General features: G+C 48.8%; 1 long non-coding RNA gene across 1 annotated transcript in view; it reads left to right on the top strand.

The window, feature by feature from the left end:
• Window positions 1–14,926, top strand: part of LOC148110149 (uncharacterized) — a 169,116-nt gene that overhangs the window by 73,038 nt on the left and 81,152 nt on the right. The gene's annotated exons all lie outside the window — the stretch shown is intronic.

Genomic DNA, 14,926 nt, shown 5'->3' with positions numbered 1-14,926 from the left:
AATGTATTACAATCATTCTTAATTTTCAGCATGACTTTAACAGAGCTCTACTACCATACCTGTTTTATTGCCAGGAAGTCCAAGGAGAAATTCCCAGGTTTTGGCCATTTTGGGGATAAAACATAGTCATCACCTGGTAGTCATGTTTCCGCCACATGGACGCGAACAGCTCTTAAATTTGTTGGGGGGGGGAGCTTCTGAAGGGAAGGTCATACAACTTGAATTTGGGGAGAGGGGGTGGGTCTGGGGAGAGGTTTGCACAGTCTCAAACTGGAGACTCAGAGTTCTGTTTCCAGCCCTGTTCTCTTCCTTCTGACCCCACACGCGCGAGGGTAAGGTTCTCCTATATCTCGGTTTTGGTGTCTACATAAATCATTCCCTTCTAATATGTATCATGTTGTAACCTTATATTGGTCTTTTTGATCACCAGAATAATCTTTCTTCTCCAGGAGGGCAGGAACTCCCTAAGGAGAATGTTTTACTAACCACTGTATTCTCGGCACCTAACCCAGTGCCTGGCATACAGTTGGTGCTTACTAAGTAATGACTGGTTGAGTGTTCTCCTCTCTATGGAGCCTGGTGTGAGCACGTGAGCACAGCCAGTGTGAGAAGAGAGGCCACTAACCTGGCCAGAGTGGCATGTACTTGAGAGATAGGGGACATCAAGGCCAGGCAATGGAGAACCCAGGCCTGTGGTTTATTATCTTGCTGCCACCCCTTGATCAGCCCTGTCAGGCGGGGACTTATGCACCCAGGGTGGCAGAGACAATAATTTGGACAGTAGTGGAGGTTGGAGGGAGATACAGGAGCTCACCGTGGCGCCCCCACTCCATACTGTCCTCTTGGTTTTGATTTCACTACAATCACCAAAATTTCCCATTGATGAACGAGCCTGATCTCCATAAGGCAGTGATGCTCAAATTTGCGTGTGCGTCAGAATCCCTTTGGGATCTTATTTTAAGGCCTGATTTCTGAGACCTGTTTCCTACCCCACACCCAAGTTCTCATTCAGTAGGATTGGATCAGGACCTAGGGATCTGCATTTTTGCAAGGACCCAGCATGCTTCACGGACCACACTTGGCGAATATAGCCCTAAGGAGTACGTGGTCCCAGGAGCAGGAAAAAAAAGTCAGAAGATGGGCAGCCAGCAAAAGACATTTGTAATAGAAGCAAGCTGCACAGTTACTAAGACTGTTCTTTGATGAAATTTAAACACTGTCCAAACAATTCTTATCTGTCTCATCAGTTGGGAGCTTCCCTTAATTTGATGAGTAGCGTAATATGTACAATAGGCATGGAAATGATCTGATTTCCAGAAGGCCGGGTAGTGAGAATATGAAAGGTCACCTTAATCCAAGGACATCCTGAGAGCAGCCTCTTGAATTTATGCTTTGCTATCAGCTGGACCCAGAGTAGCTCATTTTACACTACAAGTAGTAGCAAATTACAGTCAGACTGACTTTCAAAAGAGCCGGTTACATTCTGCTAGGAAACAATTTAAAGGATCCGATAGGTGCTGCCACAAAATGAGACAGGCTCCTCTGGTTCCTGAGACTCGGATCTCCCAACGCTGCAAGGCGTGCACGTTGGCTTCCCTTTGAGCAAAAAGCTTAGCACTGGGCCTTTGTGTTTCTGATCAGTGTTCACTCTAACAGTGGCCCGATCTTCTTGGGGTGGGTGCAGACACCTCACTGGCAAAAACGCAGAGTGGGAAAGACATCCATTCCTTCTGCATCTCCGCGGGGGCAGACTGCCAGTGACTTCTTCCGAGGCACCTGACCTGCTTTCCGCGGCCGTGAGATGTAGCGTCTCTGCAGACCTCACGGTCAAGTCAGGAGGGCTTCACGGGTGGATGCAAGGGAGGGGAACTCTTCTCTGTCAATGATTTTTTAAAATCAATACACACTGAAGAGGTGGAGTGCTGGGTGGCCCAGTCCATTAAGCGTCTGCCTTTGGCTCAGGTCATGATCCCAGGGTCCTGGGATCCAGCCCCACATCGGGCTCCTGGCTCAGCGGGGAGTCTGCTTCTCCCTCTCCCTCTGCCCCTCCCCATGCTTGAGCACTCTCTCTCTAATAAATAAATAAAATCTTAAAAAAAAAAAATACACATGAAAGAAGGGCCAGGCAGTGCAGAGCAAAATCCTACCATGGGGCTCTCCACAAAGTCACACCATTCCAGTGTGATGCCTGGAACGGTGTCAGCTGGTACGGTGTGGTACAGGTTGGAATGTGGGGCGCACAGGGAGGGGTCCAGTTTCGAATGGGTGAACCTCCTCAAGTTTGAATTTGGAGAAATTGCAAAAAGCATTGTATTCTTACAGCTATGGGGGGAAAAAGCCTCCATAATACGCACTTTACCAGAAAGCTTTCTTTTCTCTGTGTTTGCCACTTTCCTGCAGTTTTATAATGAGAGAAAGCAGAGCAAAGAACTCTTAATAGCGAAGAAAACACATTTTAGGACTAATCCTGCTTCTCTTTCTTTCTTTCTTTTTTTTTTTTAATAACCTGCCAGCAAAAAGTGTTTGGCTTCATTTTATGTGATAGTGGCTGGATCAAGACAGGCATTCATTAGGGAGTCAGGCATTCACAGAGCTGTCTATCTTGAGGTTAAATGAGTCCAGCATGGCTTCCTTGGCTCGTCCATGTCCAAAGCACAAACACCTGTAATGCCTGGAGTTAGGGAAACAAAATCCCCCACTTTTGCGAATCTCCAGCTAAAGGCACCCAAGGCAGGCAACCTTCAGCTCTCCCGTGGGCAACACAAGGCAGGGAAAGAATGTTGTTGAACTGCACTGATTTTGAATTCAAAGCCAACACCCTTTTCAAAAACGTAAAACATTTGGCATGTTTAGAATATCTACTAGGCCCTGGATGGGTGGGTTCCTGGTGGTTCTCCAGGACCACCCAGTTTTTTGACTACCACCCAGGTATCTTCCAATCTCCGGCTCAAGTTAAAGGAGAGACACCTAAAAGGCATCTCGCTTGTTTTCTTATTTCATTTTCTCGGATCATTCACCGCTTAGAGCAGAGGAGTTAGTGGGCGCCTGAGTGGCTCAGTCAGTGAAGTGTCTGCCTTCGGCTTGGGTCCTGATCCTAGGGTCCTGGGATCGAGTCCCGCATGGGGCTCCCTGCTCAGCGGGGAGCCTGCTTCTCCCTCTCCTTCTGCCCCTCCCCCTGCTTGTGCGCGCACTCTCTCTCTCTCTCAAATAAATAAATAAATAGATAAATAAATCAATCAATCGGTCAATCTAAGCCAGACTGTTTGGTGTCATCACAAGGGACCAAGACAGTATATTATTTAAAAAAAGAAAAAAAAAGAACAGATGAGTTAGCCGTCTTAAGGGTAGCTACAGACAGACCCCGTGTCTTCCTGTCCTATATTGTACAGCAAGGATGAAAGCGACACAGGGCTCCTAAATACTTCGGGAGTGGTGGAAGGCCTAGGTGTGTCTTCACCCTCCTCAGCTGGGCCCCTGGACACCCAAGGAGAGTGGGTGGGTGCCCATTCTGAACAGCGCCTGCTCTTTTTTTCACCCCCTAATGTGCGTCATAATGAAATCTCTGACCTGACAGCCGTCTGGTTTCACCTGTACCAGATATGAAATTAACGGTCAGTTCCCAAGGTGAAAAGGGGATGAAATGACCCATTTCCAAGACAGAAGGGGAGGCTAGAGTCTGCCCGTCATTCGACAAATGCTCTTTACCTCAAGAATCTGTATGTTGAAATTGAAGCTCCCTGGGGTATTCGCCGTCTATGCTTCGATGTGTTTTCAGAATCCCAGTAATGTGGCCTCTTTGAGGAATGTGGCTTGAGGAGCAAGGCTGGAGGAGGGTGTCCGCGTGACAGGGATCTGCCTGAGCCTCTCCTCCTGTCCACCTCTCGTCCTCTTGGAGCAACAAAAAGTGTGGCAGGAGCCAAGGAGGAAGTAACGTTTCCTATCTAAGTGCAACATTTTCACTGTGTGCTGTTGAACTTGTTACCTACCTACACTGGTTGAGTTGAGTTTATGCTGGTTGAATTCTGGGATTCGGTTCTTGCAGGGACGCAGAAGGAGCCCTTGTGATCCCCTCCAGGCCCGTGTCCTTAGTCTTCTTGGAATTCTGTAGACTGTGATCCTATCTGCCATCCTGCTCTGAGATCTGACATACCTTTGCTCTCTTACTTCTTTTCTCTTCCTCAGTCATGGATCACTTTAGTTCTTCATGGGATCAAAATCGAGCAACCTGACCTCCTGACTTTCCAGCCGAGGCTGCTGTGGCCAAGAAGCTTGAGTGACTTGTGTACCCAGCCATGTGTCCTCTCGTAACTCCTGCATCCCTTTTGTCTTGTCTTGCCTTAAGTGTGTGTGTGTGTGTGAGAGAGAGAGAGAGAGAGAAAGCACTGATATTTATTGGGATCTACTCTGTGCTTCTAGAATCTTCTTACCTATTATCTTTCTGAGCCTCATATCGGGTCTGGGAGCTAAGCGTTACTACCACATATACTGTAGGAGAAACTGAAGGCGCAAAGCGGTGGAGTAATTTGCTCAAGGTTGCACATCTGTGGGGAGCTGGGATCAGGCTCCACATCTGACTTGGCCCCAGACTATTCCATCATACCATGTCTCCAGGGCCCTGTGTGGAGCGCTGCCCGGACCTCTAGAAGTAGGAAGCTCCTTCTCATGGGGGGTAAAGGGTGGCCTGGCAGGAGCCAGCTCAGGCCCTCAGAGGATGGGCCCCTTACCTCAGAAGCTTGGTGCAAGGGGACGGGCTGGGTGTGTGTGTGTGCGTGGCCTGAGGACGGCAACCCAGACGGCAGGAGATACTCCACTGCTCCTAAACGATCTGCCCTCTTCCTCTCCTTCCCACTTTGAGGATTATTGTTTTTTCCTCTTCTGAATGGACATTGGGAGGAAAAAGGGATCTTGCAGAGATGTTACAGATAATGACACTAGTATTAGGGTCCCGCGTATGCGGTCTGATGGCATAGGTGCTTCCAGAAACCTGGGTGGGGATGGGGTGGTAGAGGAAAAGGAAGGGCACGGGCATCCTCTCTTCAGGGGATGGAACTCTGAGGTCACCCTGCCCATCGGGTGGGTACCAGACAAGAGGACGCCATTTCCCCGGGGCCCTCAGCAGAAGGGGCTCTTGGGGAAGTGCCTTCATTCAGGTTGAGAGGCTGGTTTCCTCCCCGGTTGGCCCTCTGAAGGGGGGAAGGAGAGGAGCGAGAAGAGAATGACACGGGTCGACCAGGTGCAGTCTGTCAGGCCAGGCTTTCCCCGCCCTTCTTCAGAACCAGAGAAGCCAGCGCTTCCTGTCTCCGGGAGGAGCTGATGGGGACCCCCTGCATCGGTCTGCTGTGAGGTCAGTGCTTCCTAGTGTGGGACTTCTCTGGGAGGGGCACCTCTGCAAAGGAGCGCCCATCGTCTAGGTAGGACGGAAGGTCTTCGTTTTCCTTGCTGTCTGCCTTCGTTCACGACCTTTGTCTTCGCAGACCTGGGGACTGGAATTCGTCCACTTTTTCTTTCTCTGGGATTCGACTTGAGCTCCTTTAAGGTTGGCAAATTGCCAAAACCTTCCCCCCTGACCCCCATCTTTCCAAAAGAGGTTTGCAAACTGGTAGAGCACGTAATCCCAGGAAACGTGCTCATAATCTGTTCAAACGTGGATTTTGCTTTCCTAAGCGTACACAGTGACTTTTAGGAGTTCACAGGAGCCTGACGTTATTTTATTATTTTACACAGGAAAGCAAAACCCCGAGGTCTAAGAATAACATCAGACTGGCTCGCAGGGCTTTTAATTATCATGAATACTCAGTGCCCTTTCCCCACACAGACCTTGCTAGGAATACTGACATTACTTCTGCTTTGACAGCCCTGGAAAAGTCCATCGGCTGGCATGATTTTGACGGGCCAGATTCTCACTGAAAGAAAACCTACAGAAGTGTGCGCTTTGAATGGCTATGGCAGGCTTTTCAATTTCTGTGATAATTCCTCCACTGTGTTCTCCTTCAGTACCTCTGGGACTGACCTACTTTGTCCCTTCATTCCCGAGTTTTGCACAGGTAACAATAACAAGATGGGGAGGCTCTGAGGTTGAAACTCGTCCCCAAAACACAGCAAAAGGCTTCTTCGCTTCAAATCCTGGGCCGGCTTCGTGGATTTTATTTATGCATTCATTTATTGATGTGATGTCGGGTGCTGAGAGCTGGATAACAGATTCAAACAGAAATTCATCAGAGGGACCCGGGGCGGAGCGGGATGAACATTTGAACCGAGTGCCTTTTTCTGACACTTTCAGCTACAGAAATCACAAGATCCTTACTGATCTCTGCAAAGGAAGCTCACTCTTCTCCCCCAGCAAGAGGCGGACCTGAGAGTGGTCACACCGTTCCAAACATCACTCACAACATCGCAAACCAAAAAAAAAGCAGTGTGCCAAAGGGCCAAAAACAAACAGGCGAAGAGTTCCGCAAGCCCTGGTGAGTTGCCAAATGTGGCTTCTGGCCGCTTGCCCTGCAGGGAATTACGTAATTCCCAGACAAGAGCCCTCCCCTGCCTGCAAATCTCAGCCTCTCCCGTGAGGCTTTTCCTCCTAAGGACTGGCAGCCAAAATAGGTGAGAATCTCACTTCCTCCGATGCAGCGAGGTGGCTGATTTTTATGAGCTGGTTTTGTTGTGAGTGTCAGCGGGATGGTGTGGAAGGAAACGCCATGTTTGTGACATTACAGACTGGATTCCACTCTGCTCTTCTGAAAGAGTAACTGAATTATTTCCCTCCATTTTATACGCCTCAGGTCCCTGAGCTCAGAAATAGGAGTGTCCAAAGCAGGAAGCCGCAGAACTGGCGTGATAGTGTGGGGGGTTAACTGAAGAAAGAAGTAGGAGGGAGTTGAGGCTGGGGGCTGCGATCAGAAGCTGTGTTCATGAGAGGATCACCAGGTATCTGAGATCGTATCCCCGTCAGCCCTATGAAGCCAATGTTATTCTCATGTCACAGGGGAGGAAATTGGGTCTCCAAGAAGTCAGACAGCTTGCTTGAAATCAGGCAGCTGGGGAGCAGAGACCTGGCCTACATGACTCTGAAGCCTATGTCATACCCCAGGCCAAGAGTGTTACTCCATCAAGGTCAAGGGGTTTAGGTGAAAGCGTCCAGTGCTTTCATTCGCTCCATGGGAACTTGGGTGATTGAGCCTCTAAAGGTTTTTCTCTCTAGGATTAAGGCCTATGTATTCCCTAGTGTCTGGGCCGTCTATTAGTGTAGCTACTAGCCGTTTGTGACTATTGAAAATTTGAATTAATTAAAATAAACAACTCAGTTCTAGAATGACAGCGTTCTAGCAGCACTTTAAAGGTTTAAAAAAAATTTTTTTTTAATTTGTTTGCAAGAGAGAGAGAGAGAGAGAGAGAGCGCTCGCACATGGGCGGGGGAGAGGGCAGAGGGAGAGGCCGACTCCCCCCTGAGCAGGGACCCCAACACGAGGCTCGATCCCACAACCCCGAGATCATAACCTGAGCCGAAGGCAGCAGCTTAACCAACTGAGCCCCCCTCCGGGTGCCCCGCTAGCAGCACTTCAGTGCTCGGTGATCATAGGCAGCCAGCGGCTATCTTTCTGGACAGCACAAACTTCTAGAACATTTTCATCTTTACACAGCGTTGTGGTGGACAGCACTGGCTGTCTGGAACATTCTCGTCGTTAATGGGACCTCCCATTTCAGGCGGCGCTTAGTCCTTCTGGGCCTGGAGAATCCAGCTCATTCTGCTTATCAGAGCAGAAATGCTTGGTCCCACCCTGGGGCTCCTTGGGCGCATTCTCCCTAAGCACATTCCTGACCTCGCCCTGCCTTGTGACTCCTTCTGCTCACGGCAGGTGGAGGGGCCTCACTGATCGGTTTCTGTGGGAAGACAAGTTCTGCCCTTCCCCCAGGACTCTGCCCCTGTGCTCGGAGGCCCTGGGGTGTCCTGAATATCTTCTGTGTGCCTTTCAGTCCGTTCTCTGCTCTTCACCCTGCTCTCAGCTGTGTGTTCTACCGCCTTTGGCCTCTGTCAGACCCGCCATGTCATAAGCTCAGACACTCTCAGCAGCGGTTTTTGGTAAGATGGAAGAGCTCCATCTGGCCCTGGACACAAGGAGGGTCAGAGACCCAAGGAGATCATCTGAGCAGGTAACACACACCCCTTTCACCTACCAGTCTTCCACCGGCGCCTCTCGTTCGGCTCACACCTAAGGCTACAGGGCCATGGGAGGGTCTGTTAGTTTGCAAACTGGCCTTTGTACGCAGAGGGCAAGGAGAGATCGAAGAAAGAGGCAGACCACTCTAGATGGGTAGGCGGTGGGTTTAACAAGCAGGGGAACTTACGCATGAGGCGTGTCTTGGGCGGCCAGAGGACAAGCAGATCTCTGTACCTGCCTGCCAGAATCCTCAAAGTTTACAGAGAGGCCTTAAATGGGTTCACGCAGGTATGTCATCCCAATGAGCTCAACAACGCACTGCTCTCTCAAGGCAGCATCCTTGGGCGTGGCTCCCACTGTGGGAACGATGGGCAGAACATACATTCCAAGGGCAGGGATGAGGGGAAGGAGTCCCCCATTGCACGGGTCCAGCTCACGGCTCATCCAGCAGTCACGTCCTCTCAATGACTTCCCCCAATAAGGTCCCTGTGACCAGCTGAAGAAGGAGGTAAAGGGCCAGATGGAGTTCTCAGATGAGTTGGTTCTTAACGTTGGTGTAAGCTGACAGTGGGCTGCTGTCCTGTAGCTCCATTCAGGGGAAGCCCTGAAAGAAAGAGTGAAGAGAAATCCTCCAAATGGGAACTCGGGAGATGTATCTGGTTATCCACTCCGTGTGGAGACACAAGAAGCCGAAGTAACAGTCATTGTGGGCTCATGGTCAGTAATCAAGTGCTTGTCTGGTTGATGAGGTTGGTCTAGAGGGAGGAAGATTAGAGGGGAGAGGACAAGGAGGTCTGGGGAAGAGGGATGTGGAAGCATCTATGGGAGGGAGTGTGAGGTGTGACAGACTTCATATGTAATGTTAACGCTCAACAGAGAAACTCCGTACCCTGTGGAGGAGGCACCAAACTCCAGGTTGACAGAATGACTCAGCCAATTGATGTCAATTCTTGGATATTCCATGTTGGCACAATGGGCTTCATGCCATGGTGGCAGGGACAGAAGCAGTGCGTGGGCCCAACAACATGGATTTCCTCTCACTGAAGGTGATCTGCCCCTGCTGAATGGCCACCTTTCTAGAAACAGAGACCCATTATGACCTGCTAACTTGGCATCATTCCTTATGGGGACTTGGTGGCAAGTGATTACATTCGATAGCCCCATCTTGAAGGAGCAGCAATTCATTTGGACTGAATTTAACATGTATACCAGATAGAAGATTGCTTTTTCTGCCTGGAGACATCTGCCAGGGTGACTGGCACAGGGTTTCCAGAGTGCATGATTCACTGACACAGGATTCCAAGTCACTGGACCGAGAGACCCAGTGACAGACGAGGAGGTGTGGCAGTGGCCCCATGACCGTGGGATCCACTGGCCTGATCACCTACAATGTCACTCAGAAGTTGCCGACTGTTGGGGCACCTGGGTGGCTCAGTCTGTTAAGCATCTGTGCTCGGTTCAGGTCATGATCCCAGGGTCCTGAGATCGAGCCCCACATTAGGCTCCCTGCTCAGTGGCGATCCTGCTTCTTCCCGTCCCTCTGTAGCTCCCCCTGCTTGTCCTCTTTCTCTCTCTCTGTCAAATAAATAAATAAAATCATAAAAAAAAAAAGAAGAAGAAATTGCCGACAGCGATGAAACAGCTTCTGAACAGCCAGCCACTGACGATTCAGCTTGGAGTTAATAAGCTGTGAGAATGGGCAGCATCTTCAGGACACAGTGCACACCCGACATCAACCACCATTCCGTGGGGCTGTGTCACCAGTAGGTAGCAAGTGTGAGTCTGGAAACCAGGGAGGTGTGGTTCAGCTTATATCATTCCCAGTGACCCACTTAGGGCAGTTTTGCTTCCTGTTCACTGCACTTCTAGGCTTTTCTGGGTTTAGACTTCTCAGTTTCCAGACGGAGGGGTCACATCAAGCCTTAAGCTCTCCCTGCTGACTGACCTTTGTGCCAGAGTCTAGCAAACGAGGGAAATAGTCCCCATCCAGGCAGGAGTAATGGACTCAGATGATCAGGACGGGGGAGGGCTGCTGTCACATCCTGGGTGTCTCTTGGAACACGCTTACCCATTTTTAACAATCCGTGGGTGAAGGCAGTAGCCGAGTCCTGAGACGGGCATGGTGACTGTGGGCTCAGATCATCTCACCGATGAAGGTCAGGGTCACCCCACCAGGTGAGCCACTTAGACCCACAGAGGTGCCAGCGAAGAGCCAGAGGCCTCCAGAGCAGCCAATGGAGTGGACGATGGTGTGTGTCAGTTACCCCGAAACCAGCTGCAGCACCAGGAATGGTGATTCATGTCACTACCCTTCCTCTTACAAGTTTATCCAGAAAAATAGTCCAGCCAGGATCCCTGGAGGAGCTGTTCCCAGATTTTACCTTTGAAGAAAGTGGATCCAAGTGGCCCAGGGCTGAGCCCTCGTGAGCGCGGTGGGGCACTGCCGGATCTCCCTTGTGGACAGAGGAGATCATCTCCCCAGCTGCTGAGAATGTTCATGACTTGGGGACCTGGGCCTCTCAGCCGAGGCCTTGTCCTGGAGCTGCCTTCCTCAAAGAGAGCCAAGGTCCCTGTCTCCCCAGCTCAGAGTCCACTCCCCAGAGGAGCCCCCATCGAGTGTGTGGTCAGCATAATGGCGCATCTTCTTGCATCAAGCGGGACATCTGGGAAGGTTCGTCCCAGTCCTTGGATTGGTTGAGGCCTTCACTGCGGCTTCTTTGCAGTTCAGCCCCTCCTTCCGCCAGTGTGGCTTTTTCACTCCCCCACAGAGTTTGGGTGGTGAGCGTGCTCCCCAGCAAACCTCCTGCGTGCTGTTCTCCGTCCCCGAGCCTTTTGCCTACGGAACCAACTTAAGACAGGGCTGTTCTTCGCCACTGAGAACTTGCTTTGGCCATACTGTTGATGCCGTCTCCCTGAAGTATCCTGGTTTGAGAGCGCCCTGCAAACCCTGCTGGAACCCTCGCTGATGGGGCGGGGCCGTGGGCGTAGGCCCGCTGCGGTGGGGGGGGGGGGCAGGCTGCCCTTTGCTAAGTCTCCGGATCCGTAGGACCACCCACTCACAGGTAGAGTCCACGTCCTTAAACCTGCTAGAGGCAGCTTGACAGATATGTTGGTCTCTACGTTAATTCTGGGTTTAAATTATTTACAACAGGAAAGGGGAAGCTACCCATTGGTGGCTCCTTCAGAAACCCCAGTCCTATTGGGTGCAGTTTGTCCCAGATCTGGGTGAAAGTGTTTGGTCCGTGCAAGGGGGCCTTTCAGTCATTGTGTTTGTGTGGAGTGTGTGGAGTGTATATATGGTGTGGTATGTGTACATGGGTGGTGTGTGTTGTGTGTGTGTAGTGTGTATGTGATGTGTATGTGGTATGTGTGTGGTTGTATGTGTGTGGGGTCTGTGGTGCATGTGCTGTGTGTGCAGTGTGTGTATGTGTGTGGTGTAAATGGCATGTGTAGGGTGTGTAGTGTGTGTGTGGTATGTGTGTGATGTGTATGTGTGGTGTGTCTGTGTGTGTGGTGTGAGTGTGGCATCTGTGTGATGTGTATGTGTGGTGTGTATGATGTGTATGTGGGGTGTGTGTGTGATGCGGGCAGGGTGTGTGGTGTTTGTGTTGTGTGTGTATGTGTTTGGTGTGCGTGTGTGGTGTGTGTATGGTGTGTGGTGTGTATGATGTGTGTGTGGTGTGTGTATGGTGTGTATGATGTGTGTGTGGTGTGTGTGTATGGTGTGTGGTGTGTATGGTGTGTGGTGTGTATGACGGTGTGTGTATGGTGTGGCGTGTGTGGGGTGGGGGAAGCATCTAGTAAGCCCGGCCTTCTTTACTAGGACAGCTATTGTCACCTCCAGAGGGCCCTTATAGGACAGGCAGGTAGACTGGGTATCTTTGGGTCTCAGGAAATTTAAGCCATTGATATATTCTGTGTCCAAAAGCTCTTTTTCCAAAAATTATTTTTCATTACATAATTAATAAGTGAATTCATTCTCTTTGTTTAAAAAATAATTAAAACATTCCAGATAAGGCTAAAATCCCTTTCGGCTGTCACACCAGTCCCCTCCCCAGAAGACAAACTATTACCCTCCAGACCTTTTCCAAATTGGCAGTATCTATTTAAATTAAAGTTCATTTTCCTTGACCTGGAAATTCTACTTTTCAGAAGTTACACTTAGGAAAGCCTATTGAATGTGCACGAGAAAGCATGAACAAGGCTATGTCTTGCGGCATTGTTTATAATAGCAATAAAGGTAAACAGCCTAATGACGGTCTAAATAAATTGCTGTCTGTTTTTACAACGACACCGTATGCAGTAGCAGAAACCTTGAGGTGGGTCTACGAGTGCCGACGTGGCAATGTCTTCAGGGGGTGCTGCCGAGTGAGAAAGGAAGCTGCAGGATGATAAATGTACTATAATTCTGTTTTATCAGGGCTATTTAGGAAAATGATTGCCTAACAGAAACGGCCTGGGTTAGGACAGAGGAGCAAGGGTTAGGAAGAGCGATGAATCCTCTCCCAGGCTCTGCCTCCTCTAGCCATTTCTTCCCCGTTTTCCTTTATCATTTCTCCCTTCCCTGGAGCTCCCCATTCTTCTCTCTCTTAATCCCTTCTTTTCATGGGTTAAAATTGGGAGCCAAATCCACATACGATGCTGTTTCTGTTTACTCTCATTAACAGCCAGTTGAACTCAGTTGACGACAACGTGGCCAATCCAAACTGGTAGTTAAAATGTCAAAATAAATGGATCCGCTGCCTGTGCCCCAGCTCACACGATCAGGCTAATGAATAATTGATTGAGCAGCAGCAATATGATCTGTTTTAGGGGAACCTGCTTGCCTTGGCTACTGTCAAAGCTTCAAAGATAAACCAACAATTTGACGACGTTACAAAACAAATATACGTAAAAAAGAAACTTCAAGTATGGGCGCCTTTATGAAAGTCTAGTGTTCGCGTTAAAGTGCAAGTTGTGTTCTGTGCTACTAGAGTACGTAGATTATTGGAATTGAAGAATTCCAGTCTATTGGCTTCTTTTTGTATTGGAAGGAATAGTGGCCCGAGGAAGTGGGATTGCAAAGGAGGACTCCCAGGATAGCTGTTTTCTGATGACACATTTTATAGACATGAGACATGTTCATTCTCTTTGACGTTGGGAATGGTCTCATTCTGGTAAGGTAGGATGCAAATGTATGCTGTTTTACTCACAGGTCTGTGTTAGGGGCAAAGTCTTTATGGGATGGATAGAAATGTCAGACACACTGCTGAATGGAGTAACAGGAGGAAGGACCAGCTCTGGGTCACTCAGGAGCTCTGGTTTAAGGATGTCCCAGTGGGATGCCTGGGCGGCTCAGTCGATTAAGTATCTGTCTTCGGCTCAGGTCACGATCCCAGGGTCCTGGGATCGAGCCCCACATTGGGCTCCCTACTCAAGAGGTAGTCTGCTCCTCCCTTTCCCTTCTCCCCTGCTCGTGTGCTCTCTCCCTCTCTCTCTCAAATAAAGAAACAAAATGTTTAAAAAAAATTTTTTTTTAAAAAGATTTCCCAATGCTGGAGAGTCTGGGAATAAAATTGTATGGGAAATGACCATAGGAATTGGACATATTTACCTGGAAGAAGAAACCCAGGGGTAGGTGTTTACCAGATAAGTACAGGATGTCAGTTACATTTGAATTTAAGATAAACAATTAGGGGTGCAGTTGGTTAAGCATCCGACTCTTGGTTTTGGGTCAGGTCGTGATCTCATAGATTGTGGGATCGAACCCTGCGTCAGGCTCTGCGCTCAGCGGGGAGTCTGCTTGAGATTCTCCCTTTCCCTCTCCCTCTGCCCCTCGCCCTGCTCGTGCTGGCACGTGCTCTTGCGTGTGCTCTCTCTCTCTCAAATAAATAAATCTTAAGAAAAAAGATAAACACTTAATACTTTTTAAGGAAAATTATGCCCCAGATATTGCATGGGACAAAGTTACACCAAAAACGTTATTCATTACTTATCTGAAATTCAAATTCGATTGGGTCTCCAGTATTTTTATTTGTTAAATGTGTCAAGTCTACCAGGATACACATGGCTGTACTTAACTGGCAACGTCTTATAAACTTGAGAGTGCATTATTCTGCACGCCTCTTTGTCTCCCTGACTCTAAAGTTGTAAATTATGACCAATACTTTGAACTCAAAGAGTGTGGATATTACATCAATTCAAGGACACAGTTCCTAATAACTGGAGTGTTCTACAGTGGAACAGATTGTCTTAAAAATAGTGCATCTCTGAGCCAAAGATAGTAGCATATCAACATTTTTAATAGCGAAAAACTGGGAGGAACATGGAAGGTCATGAATAAAGGACTGTTGAAAAAAGTTACGGGCACATCAATGCAGTGGAATTTTCCACAGGTAGAACTGCCCTCTTTAGCCTCTGAGCCTTCGAGCTACTTGTATGACAGGACTGTTCCTGTTCTCATAACATGACCAACCGTTGCTCCAACAGTCAAGTGGCCTTCAGGACTCCTACGGGGCATTTCTCGTGTGCTCCAGAATGGTTTCCTGTATGTATATAGAGAGAAGATTAAAAATAAAGAGCAAAAGAGCAGCATGCATGGTGAGATCCCATTGGGGTAAAATTTACAAAGCAGAAACATAAATACAGGTAAAAACATAACTTTTTCTAGTTAAATACCTAAGAAACTCTTTTTTAAGATTTTATTTATTTATTTATTTATTTATTTATTTATTTGAGAGAGAAAGAGAGAGCACGAGTGGGAGGGGCAGAGGGAGAAGGAGAGAGAATCTCAA

Source organism: Ursus americanus, chromosome 5 (assembly GCF_024610735.1).
Source record: "Ursus americanus isolate L20-20 chromosome 5, mUrsAme1.1.p, whole genome shotgun sequence".
Taxonomy (NCBI): Eukaryota; Metazoa; Chordata; class Mammalia; order Carnivora; family Ursidae; genus Ursus; species Ursus americanus.
This window is presented reverse-complemented; position numbering and strand designations above follow the sequence as displayed.